Genomic DNA, 20,955 nt, shown 5'->3' on the forward strand with positions numbered 1-20,955 from the left:
GAGTTGATCTCCCACGTTGGTGTTGGTGTGAAGGTCTTTTCAGAGTAGTGTGGATATAAGGTCCACAGAAGAAGTGATGTTATACCACTTTGGTGCCACTTCTAGGGAGTCAGTGTCAAGATTTGGCCGCCGATTTCTCAACAATTTCTTTCATTTATTATGCTGGATCATTATAGCCCTACTATGTTTTAGTTCAACCTTGTTATTGTCACCAATGCTATCAAAGTTGGCCAGTCGACAGGTAAGCAACAAATTAATCATGTACGTCTAGGGGAGATATATTTGTCCCTCTATGCAGTACTTGTTTTTGTTCACATAGAACTTTTGTTTTACAATGTTTGCCATTAAGTGAACAACACTAAAACGGAAGAGTGTTCAACTGAGTAATTGCACATTTGTTTTTGTTCCTGTTTAAAGAAGATTGTGGTACATGGATCGAGCAACAACTACAAAGCGTGAAGTCCTTGAGCGCATGCTACTCAATGAAAGCGTAGAGCCTATTGACATGCCATTATCACTTTTGAAAGACATCACCAATGGTTTCTCTGATGATAAGAAAATTGGCATAGGTGGGTTTGCAGTGGTTTACAAGGTATCATGGCTCTCAAGTCGATCAGTCTTAGGCCCCGTTTGGCAGGGCTCCAGGAGCGGCTCCACCTGCGGCTTCTCCCGAAGCCCTGCCAAAGGGCGCACTCCGGGTGAAAGGGCTCTGGCACCGGCTCCGAAGCCCCATGAATCCTGCTGAGAGGAGCTATTTCGGGGAGGCGGAGGCCAAAAAATCGGCTCCCACGGCTCCTCCTCAGCTGTTTCCCACCGTGCCCTCGGGGGAGGGCCCGCAGGCAGCGGAGCCAGCAGCAGGTAGGTCGGGAGGCGGCGACCGGCGGGAGGCTGCCGGCGGCGGGGAGGTGGGGGCGGGTGGAGACGGCGATGGCCGGGAGGTAACCGGCGGCAGGGAGGTGGGGGCAGGTGGAGACGGCATCGGCGACAGCCGGGAGGCAAGGGTGGAGGTGGCTAACAGTGACGGCGGGAGGTGGGGGCCAGCCGCGGGCCGGCGGCCGGAGATGGGAGCTGGGCGACGGGGGCTGGAAGCGGATAGGGAAGAAAGGGAGCAGATAGGGAGCCGATGGTGGGAGGTGAAAGAAATAGGAAGGGAAAATAGGGAGAGAAATAGGAAGGGAAAAGAGAAAAATAAAAAAAGGAAAAGGAAAGGGTATTATGGGTATTTCATTTTATCTAACCATTTTGAACTACATAGAAGAGCCGTTTTACCAAACGATTTTTCAAAAGGAGGAGCCAGAGCCGGAGAAGCCACTCCACCGGTGGAGCTAGAGCCGGAGCCATTTTCAGAGGAGCCGGAGCCCTCCCAAACTGGCCCTTAGTCACAGTTGGTCTGAAAACTCATGTTGATACTGACAAGCCTTTCTGTGAGTGCAGGGAATGCTTCAGAATGGGACGATCGTTGTGAAGAAGTTGTTTCACACGCATATCCACGAGCAGAAATTCCAGCAAGAGGTTGAATGTATGATGAAGGTAAAGCACAAAAATATAGTACGATTTCTTGGGTGCTGTGCTGACACACAAGTGAAAATGGAGAGCTTCAACCGGAAGCTTGTCACGGCTGATGTACAACAAAGACTGCTCTGCTTTGAATATCTACCTAATGGGAGTCTCCGTGATCAAATCACCGGTAGGATAATGTGTGGCAGGTAGTGTTGATCTTTCCATCTCTGTTTTCTCTATTAAAGATTATTTACTTCAAGCATCCCAAACATATAATAAGAAATATGTACCTTCACTTTATCATACTACCTAGACTTTATAAAATACTATATTGCAAAAGTATCTAAAGTACTAAAGTAGCTTTATTACTCGCCTTTATAGATGCATCCTATGAACTTGAACGGAGACAACGCTATCAAATAATCAAAGGCATCTGCGAAGGTTTACATTATCTCCATCAGAATCGTATTGTTCACTTAGACCTCAAGCCTTCTAATACATTGCTGGACGATAATATGGTGCCGAAAATAGCAGACTTTGGTCTTTCAAGGTGCTTTGATGAAAAGCAAAGGCAGGCTATAACTTCAAAACTCTGCGGATCATTGTAAGCTGCCTATGACTGTCGAAAGCCCTTTTTTGGATGCGGTGGTGCTTTCCTTTGGGAGGAAGGAGGGCTCTATGTTCTCTTTTACCGTCAGTTGATTGGGCTCTATGCATTTCCATGCAGGGGGTATTTAGCACCTGAATTCCACTGTGGGATAATCACGTTCAAGTGAGACATATACAGTCTTGGTGTTATAATTACAGAGATACTGACAGGACACAAGGTTTGTCCTGAGGATTATGATGTAAGAACAGCTTATGCGATTGTTTCAAGATAAATGCTACTTCCTCTGTCCCAAATTGCAGTTCGTTTTGATATTTTTGATTCATAATTTAGTATGTATCTAGACATAGTGTATATATAGGTACATAGCAAAAGCTATGAAGCTAGAAATGCTAAAATTACCTATAATTTGGGACGAAAGGAGTAGATGTTTAAAAAAACTTATCACGCTTTTATATTGTATAATATCATTTTCCCATTTTTAGACACCATTCTTGGAAGCACATTGAATAGAGCAAAGCACAAATTTGCTGCAAAAGGATCAAACTTCTTATTTCCTGAGTATCAGTACTGCACTTAAATATGCAAAGGGAGAAAAAAAGAGTATAGACTTGAACTTTGGGTGTACTTTATTTTTTTTGGATTCTACGTTAACCATGCGAGTCTAATATACTACTCCCTCCATCCTAAATTACTATTCGTTTTGACTTTTCTAAGTACATAGCTTTTGATATGCATCTAGATATATACTTATGTCCAGATACATAGTAAAAGTTATGTATCTAGAAAAGTCAAAACAAATAGTATTTTGGGATGAGTGAGTACATACCTCAGTTTCCATCTAGTTGCTTCATTTCGTAAATCACTACTCACTATTGCACCTGGTAGGTACTCGAAAGTTGGAGATACAGATTAGAATACACACAGCTGGAAGAATTACGGGTATGCATTCAGATAGGGAAAGAATGCACTAACTATGACCCAGAGACCAGATGCACGGCATATAGTCGATAGGCTGGATAAAGCAGAAAGTATGGATTGGTCTCTCAAGACTGTCGTGAGTAACTTATCAAGAGCAAAGGTAATTAAGTTCATGCAACATGGAATCTCAGGCTATGCGTACATCTCCAATTTCATTGCTCTGTTGTTCCAACCTACTAGGTAATGTCAATTCAGTTAGACCTTAATGTGAACTTGGTGCTCTCAGATAAACGAACAGGCCCTACTGTGTACTTGGCCCAAAACTGGGAGCTATAGTAACCCATGTGGTTAATGGCATTGTGTAGTTTAGCGTGAACTTTTCAGCCATGTATGATTTTATCATTTTTTTCAAATAATTTTGATTTATTTCCAGTCCTATGCTTTGATTTTTGTTGGTATATATGTAGTACGTACCCTTCAACATAAGTTAGGTTTCTTTGAATGGGTGCTCTAAGCATGGAATAATTATATAGTTACATTTTCTTTAATTTGAAATGATATCATGTGTTATTAGGTTTTGATAATAATATTAGCCACTGTTAATCTTTTTTAATATTTTTTGGGTTCCTTTGTATTGTTGTATCCTATCTATGCAGACCGTACAAATACAAACTAGAAGCAAAAAACGCCAGAAGGTTTTTGTGGATAGAAGTTCTAGTGATGGTGCTAGTAATGAAGAGTACTATAATACTCTACTACCTGGTATTCCGAAGGCATGCTCCTACACTAAGTTTTTTAAGTAGGTTTTACTGCTTGAATGTTAGCACAAAGGGGAAGTGAAACTCCACTATGGAAGCAGTACAATTTAATGCGGTGATTCCTCACAAGCACGTCACCAAACGCTTTGTGTGCATACAAAGAAACAGCCTCTTGGCATCACATTCACCAGAACATCTGTCCAGTCTGCACAAGATAATACCTGATAGAATAGCTCACTAGAAGATCATACTGCAATTCCCCAAGATAATCATCAACATATCAAATCACCCATGTATGTCATGCTTCAAGTGTCAACTCAAGCAAACTGCACCAAACTTGAGCAAATCTTACTATTACTAATTGAAAACTCCCTCTCAGCCTCCACGTTAATTCTCACGAGAAGTGTTATGAAAAAAGATAAATTCTACAAATTCTCACAAAAATTAGAAACATCTAACTATCAATTCGGTATGCTCTTATCATCATAGCCGTTAGATTTATTATGAAAATAGTCTAAAATAACCCCCTAAATCTAGATATATAAATTACCCACCACTGCCACTATGAGAAATAATCTAAAGTACCCCATAATCTTCATCTAAATTATCCGCATATGTCATTATTTTAAGTTATTTCTATATGTAGAAAATAAATTAAAAATAACCCTCTAAATTGTATCTCAATTACACACTTCTATCGTTATTAAAATATATATATAAAAATGTATAGCTGCTAATTTTTTAAGTAACATAATCTAAAGTAATTTCTAAATCAGAATCTAAATTACCTACATGTGTCATTAAAAAGAAAGTACACCAATATGTGATTCTAAATTATATGTTTCTATCATTATTAATGTAGATAATACTAACTTAAGGTATATATGCATGATGTGTCACTAGGTCACCACATGGACCATGTATAAATGTATGCTTCCATTGAGAAGCGATGTGAATATCGAGATTTAGGGGAAGCTCCAATCACCTAACTCTGGAGAACAAGTGAACCAAACTCCTCTCAAAGTTGTGTACACTAAGATCTTACTACTGCAATTTTGCCGAAAAAACCCTCGGTTTGCCAAACTTCCAAAAAGTAACTTCATTTCAGCACTCTTTCATGATGTATTGGTTAAAATGAAGTCCACATGGGGAAGTTAAGATCTGCACATTGTCATGTAGAGCCATTTATTTATCCCCTTTCAGTTGCAGCTTTTATCCACACTGTTATGAAGAGCATAGCTTTTTTGAGCGTGTACATCACAGACTTTGTTTCTCTAACAATGATCTTCATATATATGCCCGTCTGGGTAGTGCAAGGCAACTATTCCAGCGATTTCAAGGACCATTTGAGGAAGAGAATCTTAAATTGCATTTTGAAATAATAATACAACTCATGCAAGAAGTGCAATCGAGATGCAGAAAGGTTACCCTCTCTTATTTTGGAAAGAGAGACCTTTTACTGAATGATTTATTCGCCATATGTAATGCAACATATTTACAACTCTCTAGTTCATTTATAGTGGAGGATGGGTAACTCTTGCTAAGCATTTGCTAATTTTGTATGACTCTCTTGCAAGAATAGGTTATCGTAGGTGAAGTACTCATTGCATACTCCGTTCAAATTGTATTAATTTTTTGTAGCTGTAGCTTAAGTGTTTCTGTGTGCTATATGTGCATTCAGTTCATATGCTGTAATTAATATAATGATACTGGATATTTGCACCTTGGAGTAGTTTTTTCACCCAGGAATCTGAAATATTCTTCACACTTTTGTGTAGTACCTTTGTTTTTTTTTTCTTTTTTAGTTTGCTACTCTTATATATGGTACAGCAGCCACATAGTTCCCATGTAATTGCACTTTCACAAGCATGCCGAACAGCTTATCCGGGGCTATTTTGATGTATGTGATTGTTGATTTTATATCTCTTTTTGTGGAAATTAGCAATTCATTTACCCTCCTTTCTGTTATTGCTTATTACCTGTACCCAAACCCAGAATCCAAGAGTCACCTTTGTGTCTGTATCTAATCTGTAACAGGCCATTTGATCTTTGTGATGCGTAAGTGTGATCTTGGATGCAGTTACACTTGGCAAAGGCCTAATAGTACCAGGGTTCTCAAGAAAGTGGGTTGCTCGCTGTGAAATCATCATTGTTCCATTGATCCAACTACACCTGCTTCAAAATAAAATTCCAGGTTACCATGGCCATGTCGAATGTTTGCAGGCAGCAACTTACCATGACCTTCTACATCAAGTAACCATTCTAGGTGAAAGGATCAAGTATCTTCATAAAGGTAGTGGATATTTGGCCGTGGACTGCATGGCAAAGTTCATTCTTAATACTTTATGTTGTTCTAGTTTTAGATGCCGATAGACACTATGAGTATCTTCCACTCAGTTAGGGTCCATTTGTTTGAGCATTTGCTTTTAAATTGATTGACTGTTGAATAAATAAGACATATACTACATGTAATACTCTTCATATAGCATCCCACATAAGCCAGCAAAACCACATCTGGGCCTACTTTTGACTTCTAACACCTATACAGCTGTTGCTTCTCCGAAGCCAATTTCAAAAGCTGTTTGTTTTTTTTCACTTTAGCAAAAACTAAAACAAGCAGGGCCTTTGGTCTATTTATATATTTATTACACGTGCTGAAAGCCCTGCTGCCTCAGGCACTTGAGTCGGGCTGAAATCACATTTGCTTTGACCTGATGCTTGTTTTTAGTCAAGCAAGTAGTGTGTGAATGCTTGTCCACGACGGAGCCAACAAATTGGCTTTTTTTTAGAGATGAAAGCCACAAAGTCTGGCTTTACAAATAAATCCAAGCTTTCTGGATAATGTAACCAATTTATTTAGGTTATAAATGAAGCCTGGATGTCCTTACGCCTGGTTGTCAGTGAGTTCAAATCTGATTTATTTGATATGTAAATTTCTACTACCTTGTAACTACGTCTTTATTGATAGATTAAAATCTCCATCTACCTAGCACTGCGTGAAAATGCATTGTAGGTACATGTAAGTCCTAGGATAGGCCAGCCCCGGTTATGTTGGTGCATGTTACCTTTTTATGCAAACAAAGGCTAAAATACTTGTAACAGTCTTTAATAAAACCATTTACAGATGTGGTTAATATTTGTAATGGGCATTTGCCCGTTACCTATGTGGTCATAGGTGGAGCTCCCCATACGGGCAGCTGCCCTAGCTAAAAATTTGAGCGAGCTCCGCCGCGGTATTTGGTAAACACTTGTAATGGGCATTATCGCCATTACATGTTTTCATAATGTGTAACGGGCACTTTCTATGACAGTTACATTTCTTCTAGCTCCATTATTAGAGCTCGCCAGCTGCTGCTCGCAGGCAGACACTGTTGCTTCTCACTACTATAGCAGCCCGCGGCTAGCAATTTAGGCAATTTTTGCCATATTTGTGTGATTGAAGTTGGATTCCACCTTGGCACCCCTAAAGGTTTGTGATGTAGCACTGGCCCGATCTTCCGATAGGTATAGATAAACTTGATTTGATGGAGACTCGACGTTGACGATCCGGCTTCAAATCAAACATGATTCAAACCCTACAACCGCTACACCACTGCTCCGTTGGTTATCAGCCAAGCACAACTTGATTGACCTCGCCGAAAAGGCTTTCCCTGCAAGCGAATCGAAGAACACAAGTAAGAGAACAGTAAACACGCAATCTGAAATTGCAAATATGGATGAAGCAAAGATCAATATGGGGTTTAAGCTCTCGATTCGAACGGACTAGTCGTCACAGGTGAGGAGGACAAGAACATGGGCCTTGGATCACTGTAAACGGATTTGGCATCACAGTTACAATGAATCAATCTCAGTTTCTCGATGAAAAATAAGAACCAAACAAAACCCGCGTTCTAAAGGGAGCGGCTACTGAGTTTTATACCCAAAGGGGCATCCTAGGGTTGGGGGCGACCAGGGGGGAGGCGCCCACAACATGGGCTTAAGGCCCGACATGATACAAGGTCAAGTTGGTCCAAACAGGTGATGTAGCACCTTGTCATGGTCACACAGAATAATCCACGAACCTTCTGGAGCTAGTACTAGGACCAAAAGAACGGCGGTGGCATCCCCTTTCCAACGCATTAAAGAACACCTCGTTTCGATGTTGTATGAGGGACATATGGCCGAAACCGTACAAGGGTGTCGGCTGAATCCGAACTGAACGCGATGACCGAGTTGGTGACGACTTGTGACTTGGGGAAGACCATGACTCGTGTGTGTCCAGCAAGGTGATGTCCCCATCAGTTTGCCTCTATGGATCCTCATGTTTTATGGCCCTTTTCCTCCCTTTTCTCCTATCCACCCTCCTCCTCTTGCTCCTAATTGAGAAAAGTTGAATTTTGCCATTTCCTCTCATTTTTTGGTCTAAGGAGATGCCATGCATGTTAGATTTGGTTATAGGCTTACCCGATCTACCATAAATCTCGTGTTTTAATACCACGTGTATTATTTAATCATTAATGATTAGAGATTTTTAATTATGTAAATGGCGTATAGAAGTTGGATATACCTTGAGTCTTGTCGTTGTGCAGACTTTATGATGGAGGTTAAGTATTTCATTGATGCCGTGGAGGTGTATATGATTGCTCAAGAGGCACAAACAATTTATTGTCTGTGCCAAGATTGTCATAATCAAAAGAATTTTCGGTAATCTGGAAATATTTTCTCTAATTTGATAATGCATGGATTCAGAGACAAATATACATGCTAGAACAAGCACGGCAAGGACAGCTATAACAAAGAGGAAGATGAGCCGTAACAAAGGAAAAGATGAGGCTGAAGGCAAGGGTAAAGGGGAGGGTGGGTTTGAGGATGACAATGGAGATCAAGAAACCCCACCTATGAAGGATGATCTCATGATGAGGATATAGTAGATTTCAATAATGGTGATGTTAGGGAACACATGGAGTAATGTGAGCCAGATGGTGATGGATGTAGAGTTGCAAGGTGTGTACACCATTGTTGAGTTAAAGAAACTCAAGTAGTTTATGGAAGATTCCAAGAAATCCCTTTATGTCGACTGCCTATCTTGCAACATAAAGCTTTTGCAACCGAAGGCAACCCATGGTTGGATAGATAGAAGTTTTAAAGCATTGTTGCTTCTACTAAACAAAATATTACTGGAGGTTGAATGAGATTGCCAAGTTCGTGTATGAGGCAAAGAAGATCATTTGTCCTTTGGGACTGGAAGTAGAAAAATGCATGCCTATAAGGAGAGTTGTGTCATTCTGGGGAGAATATGCAAGCATGATAATTTCCTTGAATGTAGGCTCTCCCGATATAAAGGTAGAAAAGGTGGTGGCGATGGCAATGATAGGGAATACACCCAGTGGCGAATCCAGGGGTTGGGGGGTTGCAGCCCCCCTTACAGGCCGCATCCTCCATTTGAGCAAGGGGAGCTAGGGGAAGAGAAAGGTGAGAGGAAAAGAAGAAGAAGAAGAAGAAGAAGAAGAAGAAGAAGAGAGAGGAGGCATGGGAGAGGAAGAAGAAGAAGAGGTCAGTCCCCTTTGGAGTTGTCTCTTGGGTCCGCCCTTGATTACACCAATAATAAGATTACACCAATAATAAGAGTAAAGGCAAGACGAGTAATAAAGAGGCTCCTAAGAGGGTGGCATGGTATTTTATTCAATTTCCCATCTAGAATGTGTGTTTCCCACCAAAAAGGAGGCCTAATTATTGTGTTGGCATAGGGAGGGTTGCTAGGAAAACGAACCAATGATATGTCACCCGGCAGATGCCGCTAAATGTGGAAACTTCCACCCCCACTATAATAGGTTTGCTATGAGCACATATGGCATGAATCCATTTGGTAATTAGAGTTTCATGCATATCACATTGCATGTTGTGTTGTCAATCTACAACCTTCCACCACGCCTTTTAAGAAACAAAAATACATGATGTTGTCGATCCTAATATTAGGTCATCCCTAGTAACTATGCAATAAATACGTGCACCTCAAGCAATTGGTTGATGATCTAAAGTTTTTGCTATGGAGGGGTGTTGCCAAGGTTTGGGATGTGTTCAAGTGACAACACTTCACACCATGAATGACATCCCGGCACATTGCAACTTGTCATGGAAGAGCAAAAGAAAGGGTCAACCTTGCCCTCATTGCTTATAGGATGATCTCATGATGAGGATACACTAGGTTCCAAGAATGTGAGGTAGATGGTGATGGATGCAGATTTCCATGATGTGCACACCATTGCTGAGTTACAGAAACTCAAATAGTTGATGGAAGATTCCAAGAAACCCCTTTATGCTGACTGTATGAAGTTCTCATGCCTATCTTGGGACATAAAGCTTTTGCAACTGAAGGCAACCCATGGTTGGACGGATAGCAGTTTCAAAGCATTATCGCTTCTGCTGAAGAAAATACTACTGGAAGGGGAACGAGATTGTCAAGTCTGTGTATGAGGCAAAGAAGATCATTTGTACTTTTGGACTAGAATTAGAAAAAATGAACGCCTATAAGGAAAGTTGTGTCATTCCAGGGAGAATTTGCCTTCTCTCTCGGTGCAAGTGTAGAAAAGATGGTGGCAATGACAGGGATGATGGGGATTGGACCAATAAGAGCAAAGGCAACAAAAAAAAGTAATAAAGAGGCTCCTAAGAGGGTGGCATGGTTTATTTCTTGTATTTTCCCAGCTGAAACTCATGTTTGCATAAGGAGGGTTTCCAGGAAAAGGAACCAATGATATGTCAATGTCACTAAATGTGGAAACTTGCACGCCCACTATAGTAGGTTTGCTATGAGCACAGATGGCATGAATCCATTTAGTAATCAAAGTTTCACACATACCGTCTTGCCTGTTGTATTGTCAATCTACAACCTTCCACCCTGGCTTTGTAAGAAATGAAAATATACATGATGCTATTGTCAATCCTAATATTAGGTCCCAAGCAACCTTGCAATAAAATTGATGTGCACCTCAAGCAATTGGTAGATGATCTAAAGTTATTACTCTAGAGAGGTGTTGCCAAGGTTTGGGATGTGTTCAAGTGAAAACACTTCACCTTGCAGAGTTGCAGGCCATCTTGTTCACCACCATCAATGACATCCTGGCACATTGCAACTTGTCAGGGCATAGCAAAACAAAGGGTCATCCGCACCCTCATTGCTTGTAGGATGATCTCATGACGAGGATATATACAGGGATAGCTTCAACTTTAGCGTTAATTTTAGGTTCTTGTTAAACCAGCCAATCATGTCCGTTAGGGTTTCCTTAGCGCTATTCACGGCAAAGACATCATTGTGCATGTGCCTCATGCTCCATCCATGTAATGACAACTAGGGTGCTTGATCTTCCATCAAGAGTCAAGTGAGGATAACTCTCGATTTAGTGGAGTAACAATACACTTGATTTGGCTTGCTTGTGATCAGAGCAAGATCCGAATTCTTTTAAAACCCCTTAATGAAAATATAGGAGAAAATGTTATATGACATATGTGATTGCTTTGTAATGCATATTGCCTCATTAAAATCCATGTACGAGAAAAAAACCTTGATTGAAAAAACTCATTAGGAAAAGAATGCAATATTCATAATCAGAAGATTATATATAGGTTATATCAAGGATTTACTCCTCCTCATATTATTTGCTTTGAGTTGTCTCATACCTATTCCAAAAATATTATTTTGAAATAATGATGTTGGTAAAGACTTTGTGAATAAATTAGCAGGATTATCACATGATTTAGTTTGCAAGATTTCTATTTCCCCATTTTTCTATAATTCGTGAGGATAGAATAATTTAGGAGCAATGTGTTTTGTGATATTGCTCTTTATATAACATGCATCCATTCATGCTATACAAGCATAATTATCTTCATAGATAATTGTAGGATATGTGATTGAACCTACATCACATGATTGTTGTATGTGATAGATCATTCTACGAAGCCATACACACTCACATGAAGCTTCATATAATGCGATTATTTCAGAATGATTTGTGGATGTGGCTACAAGAGTCTGTTTTGATGACTTCCATGATATAGCCGTTCCACCATGTAAAAATACAAAGCCTATTTGAGATCTAGCATTATGGAGATCTGATAAATAGCAAGCATCTATATATCCAATTATATTTTTATCTTGTCAAATTTATAGAATAAACCAAGATCTATTCTTCCTTGGAGATATCTGAAGATATTCTTAACTCCTGCCCCAATGATGTTTTGTTGGAGCTGCGTTATATCTAGCTAGTAAGTTTACTGCAAATGCAATATTGGGCCTTGTGCAATTCGTAATATACATTAGCGCTCCAATGGCACTTAGATATGGAACTTCTAGTCCCAATAACTCTTCATCTTCATCCTTTGGTCTAAATTGATCAAGAGATGGAACGACTGTAAAATAGGAAATGTTAAACCTCCGTAGAGGCCGCACCTTTGTTTATATAGGTGATAAAAGCCATCATCGTGTCATTTATAGATGAGATCTGGCGGCCAGCCTTGAGTTGTTGTTATCTACAACTAACCCAAGATTACACGCTCAAATATCCTAGGAAATACAATAAACAACTCAACAATTCTAGGTTGGCTACCCGATAAAGATTACAACTGATTCATAGGGAAATATCTCTAATATCTCTAATACTTCCCCTCAATCATAACTTATTGAAGTTTAGATTGTGTCTAAATCCTTCAAGTTGACGAACTACCAATGGCTTAGTAAACCCATCCGCAACCTGATCAGTAGTAGACACAAGACGAATCTGCAGTAAACCTTGCGCAACCCTTTCTTTGACAAAGTAAAAATCAACTACAATATATTTTGTTCGAGCATGAAAAATAGAGTTTGCAGACATATATGTAGCACCAATATTATCACACCAAAGCCGAGCTGCTGGTGGGCTTTTAATCCCTAGCTCAGTCAACAATGTTTGTACCCACATGATTTCTGCAGTTGCATTGGCCATAGATTTATATTCTGCCTCAGTGCTTGAGCGTGAAACAATGGCTTGCTTTCGTGCACTCCATGAAATAAGATCAGAGCTAAGAAACATAGCAAAACCTCAAATTCTGCAATTTAACACTAAGACGATGTCGTCCATACATCTATGGGGCCACCAGAAGGTTTGGACAGTTCTAGATACAGGCTTGTACACCGAAACATGTCAGATATGGAGACTACAGTGCAGGATAGCGTAGTCTATGTGGAGGACAAGAACTAGTCAAGGATTAGGAAACTACTCGTAGAAATTAGAGTAGGACTCTCTAGTCGAATCTGACTAGTATTCTTGTAAACAACCGACCTATAACCCTACCCTCCCCCCCCCCCCCCCCCGCCCGCAATATAAGGTGAGGAAGGGACACCCTCCAAACAAGTCCAATCAATACAATATAACCAACACACAGGACGTAGGGTATTACGAGGCATAAGCAGCCCGAACCTATCTAAATTGTGTGTTCGAGTTCACCTTCGAGTTCCTGATCTCAACGAGCCCCACACATAAAACACTGCCTTGGGTACCCCCTCAGTAGATTGCTGGGTCTAAACACCGACAGACAAGAATACCACACTCTAGATGCTTGTTTTAAACCATACAAGGTTTTGTCCAACTTACATACATAATCTGGCCAGTTCTTATCAACATACCCAGGTGGTTGCCTCATGAACACTTCTTCCTCAAGAATACCATGAAAAAATGCATTCTGCACATCTAGCTGAGGAAGGCTCTAGCCATTTGATACTGCAATAGACAACACAAGCCTAATGGTGGCAGCTTTAACTACATGACTGAATGTGTCCTCATAGTCAATTCCATATCTCTGTTTGAATCCCTTTGCAACAAGACATGCCTTGTACCTGTCAACTGAGCCATCTGCTTTTCTTTTCACTTTATAAACCCATTTACAATCAATGATTTTATTGTTATGTGTTGGTAGTACTAAGTGCCAAGTCTTGTTCTTAATGAGAGCTCCATATTCAATATCCATGGCAGATTTCCAGTTTTTATTTTGAAGTGCCTCATTTAGACATGTTGGTTCTTCATGAATAGAAACAAGACATCCATATCCATACCTTATTATTCCTTCTGTGTAGCCCTTGGGCTTGCGAATTCCTGACAGTGCACGCGTGCGTGGTTGAGGTTGTTCCTTTGGAGCAGGCGCAGGAGTCATAAGGGAACAGAAGACTCTATTGCTGTCACTGGTACTTCTGTGGAGGCTGATGGAGTAGGTGATCCGATGGTGTTGGTGGCCAGCGCAAAAGATCCCATGCCTGGCACGACTGGCGCGTCCGTGCGCGCAGGTGCGTCTGAGGAGGACAGACTAGACGGGCTTGTGGGTCCCATCGAATCTAGTCGTCGGGGTGTGGCGATCGCGGGTTGGCTCCGCGCGGTTGAAGCCGGCATGCGCAGCTCCTGTCCCCCACCGTGGTAGCCTCTAGTGGGTTCGACCACACTGAGGTTGGAGGAGGCAATCCCGAGGAGGATTCACCAAGGATCACGACAGCAGGTGCAGGTAGCTCATCTTCACTTCCTGCGCCGCTCCCTTCCTGCATAAAATCACCAGGAACACCTTCTTCTAGAGCTGAATTTTCTCAAATTTCATCAGGGAGTGAAATCAAATCAAGTGAATCATTAGCCATATCAGATGCATGTATAGTTGTACCCCTGAAAAGAGTAGATGGAGATGGGAAGGAAGAAGTTGGACTTCAACTTGTAATCTTTTGCTAGCATTCTCATGGAGCATGGAAAAGGGGAACACCGATTCATCAAAAGTGTACATCACAGGAGATGTAAACACGTCCAGTGGATATGTCGAGGCATTTAAAACATTTATGAAGATTGCTATAGCCTAAGAAGGTACACCGTTTTGAGTGAAAAGTGAGCTTATGATGATTATAGGGATGAAGATGTGGCCAGTATGCGCAGCCAAACACACGAAGCATAGAGTAATCCGGTTTCTCTTGAAAGAGACGCTTGAGAGGGGTACTGAACTGGATGACCTTGCTAGGTGTGCGATTAATTAAATAGGTGGTGGCAAGAAAAGCTTCGCCCCAAAATATTAAGGGCATTAATGCAATAGATAGGAGCGTTAAGCCAACTTCAACTATATAGTATTGTTTTTGTTCCGCTGCCCCATTCTGTTGCTGGGCATGCGGACAAGAAACAAGATGAGCAAAGCCAACTTGTTGAAAAAAAGAATTGAGTTTCTCATATTCACCTCCCCAATCAATTTGCATAGCAATAATTTTATGATCAAAGCATTGCTCAACAAGAGTCTGAAATTCATGAACTATTTGAAAAACTTCAGATTTATGCGTAAGAAGATAAATCCAAGTGAATTTGCTATAGTCATCGATAAAACTCACATTATATTTCTTTCTCCCAACAGAATCAGGAGCAGGACCCCGTACATCAGAAAATATCAAATCTAATGGGAATTTAGAGTCGCTCATAGAATGGGGGTATGGGAGTTGATGACTCTTTGCTTGTTGACAATCATCACACAAACTCTTTATTGACTTATTTAGAACATGGAAGCTTATTCTCACTAATAACTCTTTGAACAATAGGAAAAGCTATATGACCCAATCTACTATGCCACCTAGACACGGTCGGTTTGACCACACTCAATGCTTCCTTATGCAATGCAGGGAGAGGATAGAGACCTCCCTTACACTTTCCACCCAAAATGATTCTCCTTATTGCCTGATCCTTGATTAAGAAAAAATTAGGGTGAAATTCAAGAAAGGTTTGGTTATCGGAAGCAAGGCGGCCTTTTAGAAAGAGCCGCTAAATTAAATTCGCGATGAATAGAAACTAGATTTTTCTTGGCTAGGGAAACATGAAGGATGTTATTTAGATGCAAATTTTGATTTGGGGTACGAACAATAGCATGACCAATATGGTTAATTTTCATACCTGCACCACTCGCACTGCGAATCTGGTCGTTGCTGTGGTACTTGTCATGGACGGTCATCTTGTCAAGCTCGCTGGTGATGTGGTCAGTGGCGCCCGTGTTAGTGTACCAGTTGGTGTCAATGCCATAGAAGTGAGTTGCAGCACTAACGTTCCTCTCATCCGGAATGAAATCAAGTTCAAAACGATGCCAACAATTAACAGCACTATGTCCTTCCTTGAAGCATACCTAGCATCTACCATTGTACCTTGGTTTCTTGCTAGTGTTGGAGTTGCCTTTGTGCACTGTTATTTTTGCCACGTCCTCCTCGGCCACCACTGCCCCGGCCACAGCCAGAGCCTCCATGGACGCCACCTCCTCTGCTGAAGCCACCACGACCTCTAGCTACGGAGTTCACCGAGGACTGAGAGCCTCCTTTGCCAAAGATCAAGGCAGCCCTCAAAGCTCAACAGCTGCACCATCAAATCATTGACGGAGATGGGTTCCACCCGTGCCAGGACAACATACACGAGCTGGTTGTACTCCATGTCGAGCCCCATCAGGATGTACGAGGTGAGCTCTTCTTCACCGAGAGGTTTCCCAGCCGCCTCCATCTCATCTGCTAATATCTTCATCTTGTTGCAGTACTCGGTGACGGTCATGTTCCCCTTCTTGGTGGTGGCTAGCGTGATGTGGGTATTCACCGCTCGCGCCCGTGTCGTGGAGAAGAAGATCACCTCCACGGTTGACCACAGCTCCACTGCGTTCTTGGCTATGCCGACCTACATTAGGACGCCGCGAGAGATGGTGGTCAGCATGTATCTTAGAACCTGCTAATCAAGTGCAACCCATCTTGCGTACTCAGGGTTTGGCATGGCCATCGTCTTGTCTCCTTTCTTCTCATCGACCGTCGCCGGTGGAGCACGGTCAATGCCATCAAGGAACCCCTTAAGCTGGGCGCCTCGAATAGCAGTAAGCACTTGCATCTTCCATAGCCCAAGATTGTTCTTGGCTAGCTTCTCAGAGATTGGATAGTTGAGCAGAGGAGCAGCGAAGATGTTGCTGGAGCTCGCCATTCTAATCTAGATGTGTATGTTGAGGTAGGCTCTGAAGCATTGAACCTCAATAGAGGCCGCACCTTTATTTACATAGGAGATAACTGTTGTAGGTCTGCCCTAGAGGCAATCATAGAGATGATGATATTCCATTTGTATCCATGATTTATATTGTGTTCCTTGAATATCCATTAAAGGCTACTTGAATTGATTTGCAATTATGTGAATTGTGTGTGAAACTCTTTTACTTGTATGGTTATTCTAAAGTTATCCCTAGTCGGAGTTCACGTGAGGACACACATGAATATTAGACTAGCGCATGTATTAGTTGATGACTATGTTTCACAAGTCATGGACATGGAGATGTTGAACTAATAATGTGGGCACATGTGGAGACATGTGTTAGGACTGACCCAACATGAGAAGTAGTTCTCTCTTTACACAACATATACGCTTTGTCCTTAGACCTGAGATTGTCGCATGTATCCAAGATGTGGATCGACCTACTTAGGGGCTATCAAACGCTACGCCGTAACAGGGTAGTTATAAAGGTAGCTTTCGGGTTTGTCAAGAAGCATGCTATGAGACATGGTCAATCAAGATGGGATTTGCCCCTCTCTGATTGAGAGTGATATCTCTGGGCCCCTCGAGTGATCGGATCCGAAAATGCATGGCCATGCTACGTACGGTTAAGAGTTAACCTACAAAGGGATTCCGAATCACAGGATCGAGAAAGAGCGGTCGGCTTGAAGCTAGACCAAATATCGTGAGGCAAAGGGAATAGCATGTATATAATGTTGTGATGGTTCGTCTGATATGATCTTCGTGTGCGTATAGGAGTTGGCACGTCTTGCTAGAGGCCGCTACCGACTATTGGGCCGAGTAGAAGTACTCGGGCCATGTCTATACGTATCCGAACCCATAGGGTCACACACTTAAGGGGCTGGAAGCCCAATTCGGATGTGATCCGAGTTGGATTAGGTTTAGAAGTACTAATGGGCCTCGGACCCAGAGGCCCGTTAGGAACCTCTATAAATAGAGGGGTGGGGGCGCCCTAGGGTTTACACCTTTTGGCGAAACACATCTGCCGCACCTCCCACACCCTTGACTGTTGCAACTCACGGATCTAGTAGTCCGGCTTGCGACGCTTCTTCCCTGCACGTGTGGATACCTTGGAGGTGTTGCGCCTGCAGCACTTGGACGAGCCGCCGACGAGCCACGACGAGCCGCCGACGAGCCACAACGAGCCGCGGCATGAGGGCGATCTTGTTGCACGTGGACGAGCTGCTGAGGAGCTGCTGGACGTCAACGTGATCGACTACGTACGACTTCGCCGCATCGACGCGAATCTATATCTTCCGCACCAGTGCGTCGAGTGGTAATCCCGTGATCCTTATACGGCAGTTTTCCTGGTTTACGCGGTAGAAATTTTGATTTGCGCTAGTGTAGCCTACCTCGTATCCCTACAATAACAGCTATCACCGTGGCGTTTACAGATGAGATTCGGCAGCCAGCCTTGAGTTGTTACAACAAACTCCAGGCCGGCTACCACATAAATATTACAACTGATTCACAGGGAAATAACTCTAGTATCTCTAACAATGACCATAGGTGTTTTGGATGTGGCATGCACCTTCATCTCCTCCTTTGCCTGGTCCTAGAGCCCACTTGGCCAGCTCATACCCAGCAAGACGTTCTCGCTCGAGGCGCACGCCGCGGGGCAAAGCGTCGCCGTCTGCACCAACCTGCTCCTCACCTTCGTCATGGCGCAGGCGTTCCTCTCCATGCTCTGACGGCTAAAGCACACCATCTTCACATTCTTTGTCGTCTGGATCCTCATCATGTCGCTCTTTGTGCTTTTCTTCCTCCCGGAGAACAAGAACGTGCCCATCGAGGAGATGGCTGAGAGGGTGTGGAGGCAGCACTGGTTCTGGAAGCGCTTCATGGACGATGGCAACCACCTCGCTGCCAACCTGAACAGCACTGCCAATAACTAATGGCGTCCTTTCTAGCATTTTCCACTATAATCAACATGCAGCAAGTGATCTTCTCGTGGTTTTGCAACCAGTGGCGTTATTCAGGCATGTAGACATCTAGGATATGTTTGGTAGAGCTCCATCTGATTTTGATTCTCTATGAGAGTTGATTCTCTGAGAGAACTGATTCTATGGTTGAACGTGATTCTCTTTGATTATCTAGCATAAACTCTTACAATCAGGATGGATAATCACTTCACAGAATCAAGAGAAGCTACTTTTTCCAGCTCTCAGCCTCTTAGTTCATTTCAGAGAATCATTTCACGGAATCAACAGAGAATTACTTCTCTCTGAAAAACTGTTTTGGTAGAGCTCCTACTGAATTCAGCAGAGAATCAGCTCTGGAAGCTCTGCTAGTAGTTGATCACATCGAATGTCCTCATTTATGTTGGTGCAATGACACCTTTGAATTGGGAGGTGCAAATTTGGACCTATACAGATTGAAGATGCATTTGTTTACCAATCACAAATGATCCCAGCAGAAGTGCCACACGCATATATCTGGAATGGGAAAATATATAGCAAATTGTAGATAATGAACACCAAACTCAACTAATAGTTTGGCGTGGCTTCATGCGAAATAGCTCCGACTCCTGCTGCACTTGTGCGCTACTGTTTTGCCCTGCAGCAGTGAAAAAAGGGTACCGGCTCCACTCGTTTTTTGCCCAGGGACAGGAGGAGCTGGGTTGGAATGGATCCCGCCGCTCCGTCACAGTGGTGCACGTGCTGGAGCCGGAGCTGGTAGGAGTCGCGCCAAACGCGCTCTAGTAGAAGTAGTAGACGCGGGTAGAGTGCTAAAATACCCAGCACACATGTGCATGCTCAACTGAAGTCAAGGTTGCACGTCCAAGATGGGAGACCATTATTCTCCGCTGAAATAGCTCTATTAAACAATACGTTGGTTGAGTAGAACTAAAGATTTTGCAAAACCACCCCATCACACAGACTCAAAAATCACAGCTCAAAAGTATATTCACGTACAGAATCAATATAATGCCTTTCTTGTTAAGTGTTAACCAATGTTACAAAATCATTTTCATCTTGTCACTTGCATCGAGGCATCTTGTCACTTGTCACAGTTCAAAAGTATGTTCAACGTACAGAATCCATATAATGCAAATCTTGTTAAGTGTTAACCAATGTTACAAAATCAATATCCCCTACTGATTATATTAAATCAATATCGTCTTGTCACTTGCACTAGACATGCTGCCTACAATCCTACCCCAGCTCCCCATCATCTTTGCTCCCCGCCGTTCAGCCGTGCGCTTGCCTCCTCGTCCGAGTCACAGCGTACTCAAACGCGATGCCGAGCTCCTGCAAGTCCCACGGGTATATGGTTTCGTCGGGGAGCGCCGCCCTCTCCATCTCGACCACCTCCTGGCGACACTTCTCCCGAGCCTTGTCGACCGGTTTGGCCAACGAGCGCTTGGTCGGCGGCGGCGTGGCACTCTGGACGAGCGGGCGCTGCTGCTGCTTCATCGCTGGTTCCGTGCTCTGCTGCGCCGCCTCCGATACGCGCTTCACTGGCGACGTATTCCTCCTCTTCGCTGTTAGTACCTCCATCGGCGCAACCGATCGTGCTCCGGCAGCCGAGAAACGCGCGCCGTCATTGGACTTGGAGCCGGGGGCCGCGCCGCGGGACAAGAGCACGGCCTTCCTGTGCAGGACGCGGATGGCGTCGAGCTCCGCCCTCATCCGCTCCTGGAGTCGCTGCTGCCCCAGCGCAGGGATGACGGACGCCTTGCCGTCGAAGCCGTCGCCATAGCGCTTGTGCGTGAGCGCAGAGGACACCACGGCGCCGACGCGGCGGACCGGACCCCTGGCCATCGCGCCGCAAGCCTCGGGCGCGCCCCGACGCCGGTCGAGAGACGTGCGCGCGCCGGCGGTGTCGCCGAAGTCGAGACAGAGAGCGGTGGGAGGAGCCAGGCTGCACATGGTTTGCTGCACCAGAAGCGAGCGAGCACGGCGAGACCTTGCCCGTTGAAGCCGATCGCCGGAGGGAGGGAGAGGAAGGTGGGGGGACGGATGGATCGGATGGGTAGGAGGTAGGAGACGGTGGCTATTTATCGCGCCGACGAGTGATTCCGACTCGAAGTCAGGGTGAGATGGCGGCGGCAGGACGCGGTTGGCTGCTGCTCCGATCGGATCGAGGCCATGTCCATTCATCGGAAAGGCTTTCGGACTCC

General features: G+C 43.4%; 1 non-coding gene and 1 pseudogene across 1 annotated transcript; one reads left to right on the forward strand and one right to left on the reverse strand.

Moving 5' to 3' along the window:
- The first annotated feature begins 430 nt into the window (after positions 1 to 430).
- Positions 431 to 7,198, forward strand: LOC140222183 (G-type lectin S-receptor-like serine/threonine-protein kinase At1g61480; annotated as a pseudogene).
- An 8,934-nt stretch (positions 7,199 to 16,132) lies between these two features.
- Positions 16,133 to 16,271, reverse strand: LOC117851062 (small nucleolar RNA Z247). Its single transcript, XR_004639433.1, has one exon. It is a non-coding gene; the product is annotated as a small nucleolar RNA Z247 (small nucleolar RNA).
- Between the last annotated feature and the right edge of the window lie 4,684 nt (positions 16,272 to 20,955).

Source organism: Setaria viridis, chromosome 3, assembly GCF_005286985.2.
Source record: "Setaria viridis chromosome 3, Setaria_viridis_v4.0, whole genome shotgun sequence".
Taxonomy (NCBI): domain Eukaryota; kingdom Viridiplantae; phylum Streptophyta; class Magnoliopsida; order Poales; family Poaceae; genus Setaria; species Setaria viridis.